Source organism: Carassius auratus, unplaced genomic scaffold (genome assembly GCF_003368295.1).
Source record: "Carassius auratus strain Wakin unplaced genomic scaffold, ASM336829v1 scaf_tig00014634, whole genome shotgun sequence".
Classification (NCBI taxonomy): domain Eukaryota; kingdom Metazoa; phylum Chordata; class Actinopteri; order Cypriniformes; family Cyprinidae; genus Carassius; species Carassius auratus.
Genome location: NW_020524514.1, coordinates 3197 through 15923, shown reverse-complemented (window position 1 = coordinate 15923; position 12727 = coordinate 3197). Strand labels below are relative to the sequence as shown.

General features: G+C 39.1%; 1 pseudogene; it reads right to left on the bottom strand.

The window, feature by feature from the left end:
* Nucleotides 1-11047, bottom strand: part of LOC113074432 (serine/threonine-protein kinase SMG1-like) — a 33252-nt pseudogene extending 22205 nt beyond the window's left edge.
* Nucleotides 11048-12727: the final 1680 nt, after the last annotated feature.

Genomic DNA, 12727 nt, shown 5'->3' with positions numbered 1-12727 from the left:
AAGAACTTTGTGTTGTTTCTATTTTAATGTACTTTTAAAGTTTAAATCACTTTAAAAGCTTAATTTGTACATTATGAATGAATGATGCATTTACATTACTCACAGCCGCTCGCACGTGTTTTGCGCATTAGCTGCACACAGCCCAACATTAAATAGGTTAACCAACTATCGATGGCTTTAATCGATTGCATCTCCTATCGACAATTAATCGATCAGATTAATCATTGACATCCCTAATTCACAAGTATCTAGAATGACAAAATAAAGTCATACAAATTTTGAACGACATGAGGTGAGTGAATAGTTTCAAAACTTAAATTAGGCAAACTATTCCTTTAAGAAATATTGGAAGTCACATTCCTAAATGGATAACTCACTAACCCTCTATGGTCTGAAAAGTATCCTGGGCTCGTCCCAGAGGGGTCCGGAGTTTAGAGAGAACAGTGAACTGAGCGGCTTCCCAAACCGCCCACTGCCACAGCACCGCCTCGGTCTTCAGCAGCGCACGGGGGACCATGGCGGAGTCTTTCTTCTCCAGCCGCTGACAGCTGTGGTACAGCCGCTCCAACCAGGGCTCCTTACTGCGTACGAAACAATGAATATCTAATAAATAACCCCAAAGATAATGACTCACAGCACCCCTGCAAACTGCTCTCATTTCAGCTGTGGATCTTCTACAGGACATATATATTCAAATGAACAAATATGTCCAATGTGTTCTCGACCAAGGTGAGAATAAAGAAATGAAGCAACTCACCCGCCACGGTGGACAGTTCCATATAGAATAAACCCAATGAGGTCAGAGAAGTCCTGTGGGTGGAATGTGTTGCTAGGCACTTTGCTCATGTGTCGGCGGATGGCCAGAGAAATCTCCTTAATCTCAGAGTGACCGCGGGCACTGCTAGGATACAAGCCGTGACAATTACCATCACATCACCTACAGCTGGAGGAAAAACTATTGTGTGAATTCAAGACGGGTGAAAACGAGAGTCTTGCAAACCTCAATGCAACGTGCATGGGAACAGATCTCAGCAATTTCCCAAAGGCCTGCCGGACTCGGACTGCTGAGTGGACCAGCTGAACTCTGCACACGTCCACGCACCTGCACAGAGAAAGAACAACGAATCAGTGCTGATCAAACTAGATGTTTTTACCTCCGCCCCCAAGAGTTGCAGCACTAATGAATGTTCCTGCAGGAAGACAGCGTCTAACAAGCAGAGGATGTGTGATTACCTCTGGAGGAGCTCGCTGGTCAAGGAAGATGACACAACCTGAAGACTGTTACATGCCTGCAGACATACGGTGGGGTCTTCATTCAAGGCTACATTGAAGAAAACAGACACGTTAAAACGTCTGTGCACTTGGTCACCAGTTTATTATCCAAACCCATTATTTGTTGATCTTTATAGCATTGCTTCACCTTTCTGAACTAAAAATCCAGAAATAACAACAGAGATTAACTCACAATTTGCCAGTAAGCCTTTGCAGAATTTGAGGAAGGATGGGAGTGAGAACAGAGGGGAGTAGGTTTCAGATTTCTTCATCATCAGACACACCTCTAATGACCAGGTGAGTAACAGCCGCCTAAAAAAGTTAAAGACAAAATAAATATTAAAAGGAATTATTAACAGTGCAGGCTGAGACCCGATAGAAATCAGATCTAATCTAATTCCAACATAAACACTAGAAATAGGCTAAATGAGATTTATGTGGATAAATATTCCAGTTCATGTAAAGAATCTAAATTCAACTTTTATTTTAAACTATTATGGCACTACATTTGAATATTGAAAACACTTCTGTTTAGCATGTTTGGAACCCACTGTAGATTCACTAATTTCATAAAAATTAAATACTAAGCAGATATGCATACAAGTAAGGAATTAAAAAGAAAGGTGCGATTACACCTGTCACCGTTTAAGTGATCACAGCAGCTGAAAGAGCGAGTGGTTCAGATTAATACATCACAACAGGCCTCATTATAGACAGAGACAGGCAGTGTGAGCTCTGTACCTCGCCTCGGGGTTGAGATGATCCTTGCTGAGCAGCATACCCAGCAAATTAAGGAGCGTGCTGAAGTGCCTTTTGGTTGCCGTGGTAACTGTGCTGATGACAGCCCCGTCGAAAAGAGATGGAGACGAAGAGCTCAGGCTGCTTGAGATGAAGTGATCATGTCTTGGGAGAAATAAAGAGAGATCGGCAGCGGTTTATCAGTTATCACACCTGCAGCGAGAGGCTCAAATCGAGTAAATGACCGTGTTTCTTTGACAGTTTTATGTACACCGCAAGAAATAGAATGATAAAACCATATAGCACTGCATCATTCATGAAAACACACTGCCACTTGTCAAACACGTCAGTGTAGTTCTGCATTTCTCACACTGTGTTCGGCCAATAGATTTGTGGTTTTAATTTAATATATTTTTCATTCAGACAAATGCACTTATTAATCAGACAGTAAAACAGAAATATTGTGAAATGGTACTACAATTTTAGAAGCCTTTTATTTTTCTATTACAATCTTATATATTCTAATATAATGTAAATTTACATTTTCACATATTCCTTCAGAAATTATTCTAATATGATTCGGTGGTCAAGAAACATTTCTTATTATCATTGTCAAATTTTATGACTTGTGTGTGTCTATATATATATATATATATATATATATATATATATATATATATATATATATATATATATATATATATATTTGTGGAAACCATTTAAGATGAACAAACTTCAAAAGTACATACATTTTTTTTTTAAATGGAATATAATTTTAACGTTTAATCAACAGTGTATATAACATAATATATATAATCAATATGATATAATAATAATAATAATACTGCGACCTGGAAAACACTATGACTGGAAATCCTGAACATTTTTCAAGAAGCATGATCCAGGTAAGTAAAGTTGATGTTGCATTGTTACCTGGTGCAGTGGGAATAGAGAGTGTAGAGCACTGCATACTGGACGGCAGGGTGATGAACTGCCAAGTCAGAGTGAACTACAACCAGATTCTGACTGAGCAGGGCAAACACAGTAGGGGACAAAGCCCACATCTGTAACACAGGAAAAATGTGTTTTATTACTCCCTTCCACACATTTTCTTGTATGACTGCAAAAAATGCTTTCACAGAGCCAAGTATGAATTAATGCTGACCCCGATGAGGGAGTTCTTGGTGTTGCCAATGGTGGTGAGAGCACTGAGGTCGAAGAGAAGGATAAACTCTGCTCTCTCCGGGCTGAACTGCAGCTGGCTGAAGGCAGGGTGTTGTATGTTAGGACAGGCAGCAGGCAAACCCAGAGGGCTGAGCAAACTGTTCAGCACACAGCCCATCTCGCCCAAGACCAGTTTATAAGCTGCCTCCAGGGTAGGGATGTTCTTTAGGCTCAGCACAGCATGATACACTCCATGTGCAGCTGCCATCACCTGGGACACAAATAAAAAAAGCCTTAACCCATATCTGTTTTGTCTGCTGAATTGATAACAATTGAGGTTACTGATCGTACTTCTCTTTCTCTGTGGAAACGCAGCTCCAAGAGTTGGGAATTTGGGGCCAGCAACTTCTCCACAAAAGCAGCCGGGATGCTGGTGTTTATCTGGTCAACAATCTACAACCACACACACATAAAAACTAATTTAAAAAGACCAAGCGTGTGAAAAAGTATTGTAAAGACAAAAACAATAGTGACCAGGCCAAAGAGTGTACTACATTTATTTACGCAAGTCTCTACTCCAGTCTGTCGTTATTGGATTAATCAAGTCAAGTCCTACCAGCGTAAGCAGGGTGAGGACGGACATGCTGTACTCTGGTCCGCAGCTCTGGCAGCTGTCCAGCTGGTCCAGGCCGTAAGAGATTACAGCATCAATCAGCTGGTTGCCCAAATCCGTGCTCACCAGCAGGACACACACACACTCATTTCCCGCTGTCAGCACTGCCTCCGAGAAGAACACCTGCTTAGCTGTGGTGACACAGGCTAAAACACGGTTCAGAACCTGTGAGCCAGGAAATGCAAACGATTTACATCAGATCGGTAAAAGACTTGTGTAAAGTGTCTGTTGATCTATAAATGACAGCAGTTTCTCTTTTTGTCTTGCAGTAACACTGATATCTGAAGCAGAGGCCATGCGTGTTGGATACTAACATCAGTGACGTATGCTTCTGTGATCGGAGGACCTCTGATAGGGTTAAAGCGTTCTCCGATGCTGTGCACAACTGTGCTAAAAACTCTCAACAGGGCTGCCAGTTTTGGCAGGGAGACCGTGGGAGGGGGAATGTCCTCATCTCCTGATTCCCCAGATACACCATGACTCAAATCCTGTGAAGTAAAGAACATTAGCACCTCAGGAATCTCCTAATAAATGGCCTATCAGACACCAAATTAAAACAATTCATGTTACCTCAGCATACGCCTCCATATCTTCCAAAAACTGACCCAATAATGTGGTTGAAAAGGTCAAATCTGCGACCCAAAACTGCTCCAGACTCTGTAACCAGCCTAGAAAGATATAAACAGAGACAGGTCAGACGGGTAATTTCCCCAGAAAGGGAAATGATACTCAATATAAAACAAATCGTACCAGACACTTGTTGAGTTAGAGACTGTTTCTGTGTGTGGTCTATATGCCAACCTACTAGTATATCCACTGTGTCCTGAAAAAACAAAAGCAGGAGTTCATTTACAAGTTCTTTCCTTTAAAAAATTGTACATTTAAGACTGCTAGTGCTGCTTACTCTGAAGTTGGTGCTGAATATGTGTGGATAACACCGGGCCAACAGTAAAATGCATTTTACACTTTGGCACAACAGCTCTGGTGTGTCCAAGTTCTCCAAGATAGACTGAAGGCTGCTCATCACCAACTGAATGACAAAGGGGTAAAACATTTCAGCCCCAGAAAAAGATTATACAGAAGGGTAATCCAAGATTTAGCAATGAAGCAGTATAAATACCTGCATTACAGATGAAAAAGCCTTCTTCTCCCCTGCCGTTTCAAGTGCCTTGTGCACTGCCACCAGGTACAGAAGCTTCACCTCGTCCTTTGTGGACCCACTGAACTTGAGGAACATCCACTTGAAGATCCGCTCTGCTTCATAACTGAGGGAGGCACAGAGCAATCCCAGGCAGCTCGCGGCCTCCTGCCTGAGCTCCTGCAGGAGCTTACTACTGTAAGGCCAAACAGAAACGTGTCATCAGGTACTGCATGGATTTATTATGCAATAATTACCCGTTGACTGTACACTACCCTGCTTTTATATATACACATTTAAATAAATAGATATTACATATAAATTTGAGTTGAAATTTGGCCAGATTTTCACTGCACAATTATCATGGCCAAAATAACCCAGGATATTAATGGCCCTTACCCTAATGGCACACTTCATGTGAACTTGTGGTCTTGTAAACTTACAATAGCCCTCTCATGTGCATCCATTAAGGTTTCAGAAGTGTGCTTGTGAACGCTCACTTTGCAGCCACTATGCACCCTAAAGTAAACTCCAACCTGATAATTATATAAATTAAAAATCCCATACTAGTGGGCAAAAAAATGTTCAGATATGGCGAAATGTAATAATGGCTGGTTAAATTGTTTATGACTTGGACTCAGTAAGGTGTTCATAATACTTCTTGAACAATGAAGTGCTAAATACACCCTCAGTGGAGTGAATCCTGATACCCCCCCCCCCACTGTGTTAAAAATAGGCTGTGCAGTCATACCTCTCATTTAAAATGTCATTCAGGGTGCTCAAAATGGAATCCAACTGTTTCACTAGGACCTGTAATGTATGAATGCAAACAATACAGATTAAAAACAGTTTGATTCTATACACACAAAAATCCACCTGAGCATGTCAGACCGTACCACTTTATTTTCAGAGTGCACAATGAACTCCCTCATTTGTTTCATAGTGGCCAGTCTGCGTTCCCGGTCATCTTCCCGTGACGCTCTCCGCAGAAGATTGGCCAGACGAGACTCCTCAGAGTGAGCCAACGGTCGGTCTGGGACATAAAAGAGAAAGTGATGCTAGTAAATAAATGAATTTAACAGACCCACCTAAGATCCAAGGCAATTCATCCCAAACAAACAATGTATGAGCACTGAAAGGTGAATGTACCCTGTGATTTCCTCATGTCCTTTGCAGCTAAAGCACGGTTTCCATGCTGAAAAGTGGTTATATCAGTAGTCACATCATTGATTCTCAACTCTTGCCCCAGCGACTTCCAACCATAAGTATTTTCAGAGAGGCCTCCATCAGCGTCATATCCACCTAGAAAGCAGGAATACTGTCAGTAAAGGAATAACATTTAGAATCTGAAATTCCTGGAAAAAAAACACCACACGAGACATTAAAAGCATAAATCAAATGTTAGAACATTGTGTCACTAAGGTAGGTTCTATTTTCATAAGCAGGGCAAAATGTATATGGTATAATCTAGGTCTAACTATTTATTTTATAAAAATTTTCTCTATTAAAAATAAAGCAAACAAACAATGGAACAAATATATTACACTCATTTAAAAAAAAACAATGTTAATTTATTCGCACAAGGAACCTCTGGGACATTCCCAAAAAAAAAAAAAAAAACTTTCTGACATTACTTTCTCTTTCTATTTTTAGAAACCGAAACCTTAACCAGTGTGACACACAGAAGAGGAATCAAATAATCAACAAATCCTCAGCAGAATGACACATAATGCAGGTGGAAATAGTAATAATAACTGGCAGACATAATCCAGCTGATTAAAGCCAGGTTAAACAAAGGGCCAGATGAAGCACACACCTCCTTCTTCGTGTACATCTGTGGCAGAGAAGGCTTCATTGTGCAGTGGTGGGGTGCCAGGCTGTTCAGAGGGCAGAATGTCGAAAAGAACTTCTGAACCACGCTCTCTAGAGACACTGCTCTTCACACCGTCCTGGCTGGCTGACAGACTTTCGCCTCTGAAAAACATTCAATATACCTTCAGTGGTCAGCCTCCGTTGATGTCAGCATGCTAAAGCTTGACCAGAGCTGACCACTTATTGTTCAACTGGACCAAAGTGGGTTGGTGTTAACTCTGATGACATCATATGCATAAAACACCAAACACCTCAATTAGTTTACAAACACTTTCAAAAGGCACTATCGGTAAGATTTTGTAAGGTTTTTGAAAGAAGTCTCTTCTGCCCAGCAAGGCTATATTTATTTGATAAAAAATACAGAAAAAACTATCAAAACTATCACATAAATGTCAAATTTAAAATGTTTTATAAAAAAAATGTTAATTGAATCGCCATTGGCTAGTACATTTTTTAGTTTACTCGCCAGACTATAATAAATGTTTTTAAAAAGGTATTTTTTTAAATGTATGAAAGTATACTCTTAACATCAGTCAGTCAATTAAAACTTGATAACCATGTGTGAATGCATACTAGTCATTTTAACTAAACTTCAGACTGGTGGTGCTGCTTTTTTGGTCATTCAGTGTTTCTGTATAAAAGAATTGTGGAAAAATTTACAAAAATACTGATAAGATAATAATGACACGGATTCTACTAATAAGAACCATATAAAATGCGTTAAGGAACAATGAGCTGCAGGATTCATGAATATTAATCAGGTTGTGTGTGGTCGCTTGAATTGATTTGTTGAAATCGAAACAGGGATGATAATAGAGCATCGCAGTCCTGCCCACAGCCCGAGAGAGCTTTGGCGCCGGAAGTAAATTTCCCATTCATTTCTCCCATAGACTTTCGGATGAATCCGTATCTAAAGAGTTTTAGAGCATGTGTGAGGATAACCAGCTACGGCTGAACTCATAAGCATACAACATATCATTTAGAGTGAAAAAATTAAGAGAAAATCCAAAAAAAGTCAAAGGTACAAGACTGTGTACATATTTTCATTTCCGAGCGAAGGAACTACTCATCCGATAAACCACGGTGCCTCACTGAATTCGACTGAAGCCACAACCACGAACGAGCCTTTTGAGCGACTTCCAAATCTGTTGACGCCCACGCAAACTTTTTCCTCCAGTGAATTTTATTTTATATAGTGAATGTCCAGTTATAGCAATTCTTTCAGTATTGTGTAAATAAATAGTGTTTTATATAGGTATTGTGTATTGATCTTTATATATATCGTGTATTTTATATATTGTGTGCGTGAAAGCGGTTAACGATAACGTCAGCAATGGTGCAGTGCTTTGTACCTGACTGCAATCACCGCTCAGTTGACCATTACACAAATGTTCAGTAAATGCACAAAAAGGTATGCCTAGGCTAAATATTGTTTTGACAGTGGCATTATAAAATGCTTTTAAAAATTATAAAAAGGCTACAGTAGCCTAGCTAAAGTGGATGATAATGCGAACTAACGTTACCAACCTCCCTGCAAAACTCACCAAAACTTTGTAGGTCTTGTCCCTCATGCTGGCCCTTACAAAACCCACAAGCTGACCCTCGGAAATGCTTCACTCAACTACCCTTACATGACCTTATCTGAAGTGGTTTTCACCTCTTTGAACCCTTTTGTTTTCCTCCCTGAAAAAAGCCACCATGGCAGCCAAGGAGATCATGATTGCACTGATAAGTCTACCGTGCAAAAACACAACCAGTTTTTATTTTATTTATTTATTTTTATTAATGATCTTCAGTCTTCACGGACCATCGCGGGATTTAACCAGACGGCTATACGAGTTCCACCAATCAGATGCATCACTGTGGGATTGTTCAGGATTGTGGGTAATGAAGTACTTATCCAAGACATCGTGAATAAAAGGCATTTCTCTCAAAACAAGGTTAGTTCCCCATGAACCTTTGGCGTTTATATAAGCATATACTATCACTTAGCACAGCCGTAGCTGGTTTTAAGTCTACCATGTATGGTTACGTTTTTATGGCTTATACCCCAAATGTCAATGCAGAAATCGTATTGAATTTTTACTTTCGGCACCGGCTGTGATGCTCTATAGCAGAGCGCCAGTTAATGAGATTGCTGTTTGCTCATTAGTCCCGCCCACTACTGGAAAACCCGGCAAAAAAGCTAAAAGGAACACCATTATCCACAATTGATTAGTTGGTATAAAGTTCAGCATGTGGTATATGCCATGCCTTAATATTTTTTATTTTTTAAATAAACATTTTGTATGCTAGTTTGACATTGTATCTTACCGTTTTATTGTTTTTGTGTTTTTTTTTAATTGAGAAAAACAATGAATCTGTCTTTTGTTTTAGTCTTAAAACTTAAAAAGGTTCTGTAGATGTAGGCCTATGTAAGCAAAACTGACAGTTATGTTTTCTTGAAAAATGTTACAACAAGTTGAAATCACCCGAAGCCCGGTTTATAACATAGCAAAAGAGGAACTCCTGTTCACAAAATTCAATCACAAATTACTGATGAAAAAAAAAACAGGTTGAATGTTAACCTCTTTCTAGGCTTGCCACAATAGAAGGCGATTTTGCAAGTTTTTTTTTAAACATTTGTTTCTTGTTTAATTGGAACATGTGAACTTAATGACATGACATAAATTTTATTTTTTTGAGTGAACTATAACTTTAATAATCCTAATTAAACTACATTTTGAACTCTAACAGTTCACAGAAATGTAAAGTTGATAATTTACATCACCTCCCGAACATTAAATAAACAGACCTTTTATAAAATGGCATAAAGTATTAGTACTGAAAATTTGAACCATTAAATCGACAAAGATACAAAATCAGCACAATTGATTAATCTTCCCTGCATATTCATTAAAACTGCATCTGCACCCGGGACTTATGGACAAGAGGTTTCATTTCTCAACATGGTTTCAAATAATGCAACTCATCTCAAAACTGTGAAGTTTCATCCTAAATAAATAGTAAAAAAAAAAAGTATTTGTTTCAAAGGTACTGAATGGACATCGACAATTGGATTATGAGACTAGATTTAACTCAAAAGAATTAACCATGCAGCTCTCGCTCTCGAAGTTCAAAGTTCTCGCTGCCAATTCATATGCTTTCCAGACTAACACAGACACACTCGCCTGCCTTTGACATTCAGTCCAAGCTTCATCTGTTTAAACTATGAAAACGTCCAAATTAAAGCGGTTTAAAATTACAAATAAGATCATAAAGCTTGAAATTGGGAATCCGCCTCTCAGTCAAGCCGCACAACGAAAATAATGGAGCGGGTTAGCAAAGTGACATGAGCGTCGAAAATGATATGAGCTTTACAGGAGGAGTTCAAAAAGCATTAAATCAGTATGAGACGGATATTAACCCGTATGTCTCCAATCTACATAAAGCGTAAATCGACTAACTTACTAACTTAATCGCAAATGTTGAAAACTACCCATGCTATGCAGCTTGTGGCTAAACGTGTTAGACCACACGCGTTTCCCCTCACAAACCACAAATGAACGCCACGACACATCCGCGCGTTTGTCAAAACACACAAATCCATGCCGTTACACTCATGCTTTTACTCAGTCTACAGACCAAAGCTAGCGAACAAACGCAAACATGTTAACTTTAATATCGCCAGTGTTCGCCGATTGTTTGTGAGTTAGCTCATGCTAACATCTTGCTAACCAGCCTGACAAATACAATCATGAGCGCTTGACACTTGTCGGTTTAACTATTCCCAAAGACTAGAGCTCAACCTCATTATCGTGCGACGTGATGTGAGATGAATGCTCAGGAATTACTCCTCACGTGGAGAAAAAGAGGCCCAGGAGAGCAAGGCCTAGCTGAAGCCTCGGTCTGTAGTGCGAGTGTTCGGCGGCGTGGTGCGCTACTGACCTGGGCTGCCAGTCATTCCAGTTTCGCTGCAGTTTTTGGGCGCTGCTCAGCCGAGACCCGAGGGCTTTGCGGCTCATTACCTTCGCGAAGACAGCATGACCCGTCTAACACGGGAAGAGTCCGCAAACAAACACTACTTTCACCGTTCAGTGTATGTCCATGCACAGGTTTGAAATGCACTGTGTTTGAAACTGAAAGGCAGCGGCCTGACCCTCCCATCTATTTCTCTGCTCTTCCCTTCACCGCGGTGCACACGGAGGCTTCTCCATCTGCCGGTGGATAGAAATAACTGCAGCTCTATTGTTGTGAGTGCAAAGGCCGAAGCAAATACATTTCCCATGGTGCCTTCACGCAAAATGGCAGAAACATGGACTTACTAAAAATAACTCTAAAGGTTGTTCGTTCACCTGTTTGGCAAGTGTAGGTTAAGCAGGAAAAAGTAAAAATTTGAATGTGAAATTTCACTTAAACTTCACTTGTGCAGAATAGAAACGTGGTTTCCTAGTGACTACAGGATGTGTTTGAAATGGAGAAAAACGAAGAAGAGCTTCAAACATAGAGAAAAGAAAGCCACGAAGGCAGCATTTCAGTGCTGTTTAACTGAAAAACATCTCGTTCAAGTTTCCCTTTCACTCATTAGATTCAGCGAGGCACGTTTGGTTTTATATCTGGTACATTGTTATTGGTAGTAATCTCAGAACACAATTTCTACAGATCGTCTCTGGACTGCAAAAAAAAAAAAAAAAAAAAAAATTAAACAAATAAAACTTCTTAAATCAAGACACATGTAAACGAGAAAACAATTGATATTAAGTCTTGTTTTCTGATTGATCAATATCAACAAGAAAAACATTTGGGGTAAGCAAGATAAACTTGAATTAAGTTTATTTATTTTTTCTTGTTTTGAGCATGGACTTCATTCATTTCAGAAATCATTTATTTCTCACATCAATACATTTTAGTTTAAGAATTTGTTGATATTTATTGATTACAATTATAATAACTTTAACTAACTAATACTATATTAACTATATTAATAACTGTCTTTATTAACTATAATATTTGGTTGATGCTTGCTTGATTTAAGATTTTAAATGCACCTCCTCCATTATGCCAATTTATAAAGCAGAAGGTTAATAATGGAAAAGTTACTAGAGCATTACTAGAGGAGACTGCTGGACAGTTATGCGTACAACATTTTTTCAGTCAGAGCCATTAACTATTGGAATACTCTACAAACTGAATTAAGGATTTTTTTTTTTTTTACATTTAAATATAAATTAAAGAAATGACTAAATGCAAACTGTATTGGTAATCATGTGTATTTTTTTTATGATACTTCCATTATCATCTTTAGTATTGTTATTGTATGTAATTGTAAATGCTGTTGTATGTTTATGTGTGATGATAACTTACTGTGTTTCAGATTTTTCTCAAGCCAACATCAAAGTTTGTCTTGCGACAATTATTACATAATGTTAACACATTAATGAGAAGCAAATATGTTTGATATAGAGTTTGAGGCTATTGGTTGAGGACAAACTGTTATTTGCGTATATCCATTCACCACACCCACATTGCATAATCATACCACGAGATGGTAGTAAGGAGCTAAAGCAGAATTCATCAGCCCATTTTTTCCTCCTATATCTCTGTCATGTCTTGCAGTAATATATCCTGTTAATATCCAGTAATACTCAAACCATTGCAGTTTTTCCAGCAATTAGAAAGAGATGGTCTACTGAAAATGGCCTATTCACTTTCACAGAGCCCTGCTGTGATATCATGCTTTTTGTGGCACACTTGTCCACCTCAATGCATGGAACTGAAGTTGCTAAGCAACAATGTGCACATGAAACACTGAAGCTGTACACAGAGATGACAGCAGGTAACGTAAGAGTACATGGCTCACAGTGTGTTACTGCACCCTTTGAGTTGACTAA